Below are 1,799 nucleotides of genomic sequence, written 5' to 3'. Positions count from 1 at the left end.
CACTATCTAGGAAGAAAAAAATACATTTGTCAAAGGATGATTTAGTTTTCTTTGTAATTAAAAAATATATTCAAATAAGATGAGAATAAAAGGAAAAATTCAAGGTAATATAATATAAACAATATGATTTATGCTGAAATACCACGCTCTAGTGAACAAATAAGCAAACTACTGAAACTACTGTATATTATCAACTATTAACACATGAGTCATATTCACATAAACAACACAATGCAGGTTAAACTGGTGTTGATTTTAATGCAGTCCACATCACACTTGTGGAGTAAAATAATTAATTTCTAAATTTATACCTAAAATAAAAGCTATGTATTGGAAAATTTGGCTCAGTATGAGATACGAACACTAAGAAACTGCCAAACTGGCAAAAAGTGTAATATAGTGTATATTGTATCAAACAGAATACACAGAGTCTAATCTGAACATTTTCTTCAGAATAATCCCTACAAATGAATTGTTTACTGACTACGTGAATTAATATAACAGTAAGATTGTATGACTCTGAGCCAAAATTGACTGCTACACTTGATCTTAGCCAAAAGGCCGAGAAGGGATCCGAAATTGCTAAACTATTATCGTTATATTTTAATTCTCAGTTATGTTAACAATCTCAGATCTTGCCATGACCACTCTTTCTCCACAATTTGAATTTTTCTTTAAGATTTTCTGGATACTTCCTTTAACTCTGCACTTTACTTTGCTTTCATATGACTTGTATAATCTCAAAATTAAATAGGCCCCGAAAACACATCCAGTTCCACTCACCAGCATTTTTTGAAATCCCTTAGCTCTGGACTATCACTGAGTACAGTTATTGGATGGATACAAACACTAACGGTAATACTGAACTCTTTTCTCACTCTCCCACTAACTAGGTATATTGAAATGACATTAAAATTCTGAATCTCAGTTTCGTTTTATTTTCTTTCTTTTTTTTTTTTTTAGAGACAGAGTCTTACCATGTTGCCCTGGGTAGATGCCACAGCTGCAGAAACCTCAAACCCTTGGGCTCAAGCAATTCTCTTGCCTCAGCCTCCCAAGCAGCTGGGACTACAGGCACCCGCCACAATGCCCGGCTGTTTTTTGTTGCAGTTGTCATTATTGGTTAGCTGGCCCTGGCCAGGTTAGAACTGGCGAACTTCTGTGTATGTGGCCGGCACCCTAACCACTGTGCTATTAGTGCTGAGCCAAAATCTCAGTTTCTTTACTCTGGCAACAAAGGTGTTGACACCTTTCTTCTTTAAGTATCCTTTCCAGTAAAAAATTACTTAATTCTACAGGGAAATTTTAAGCATTTAAGACAATGAGTGTCATAAATTTCTTCCTTATGTTAAGGATATAGTTGTTTACAATGACTCTTCTTTTTCCTGGAGGAATACTTAATAGGATCCTTTCAAACGTAAGTGGGAGAACTCCATCTCAAATGGATTTCAGCAAACAGGGAGTTTGCTGCGTCACAGAACTGACCTGACTTGGGCCAAATGCAAAAACAACATAACTAGAGTTTTGTTTCCTGACATCTGTCTATTTTATTTTTCTCTGAAATGCTTTGTATTAAGAAATGTATCTTCAAATGCATTCAGATGTTTCTTTGCGCTATCCCCATTTTTAAAAAATCACACTGACTGGAAAATGAGGAGATCGGCGTATGAAACGTACTTATCAACTACGTCTGGGTAGAGTGCCTAGCCCTGCATCCCCTGCAGCTAAGAGTTAAGAAAAACCCCAATTAAAACACAGCAGCAGTTTGACTCCTTAAAGGAAAACTCATGTATTTTTAT

General features: G+C 35.7%; 1 pseudogene; it reads right to left on the bottom strand.

The window, feature by feature from the left end:
• Nucleotides 1-396: 396 nt before the first annotated feature.
• On the bottom strand, nucleotides 397-573 carry LOC128586842 (uncharacterized; annotated as a pseudogene).
• Nucleotides 574-1,799: the final 1,226 nt, after the last annotated feature.

The sequence above is a fragment of the Nycticebus coucang genome, chromosome 5, assembly GCF_027406575.1.
Source record: "Nycticebus coucang isolate mNycCou1 chromosome 5, mNycCou1.pri, whole genome shotgun sequence".
Lineage (NCBI taxonomy): Eukaryota > Metazoa > Chordata > Mammalia > Primates > Lorisidae > Nycticebus > Nycticebus coucang.
This window is presented reverse-complemented; position numbering and strand designations above follow the sequence as displayed.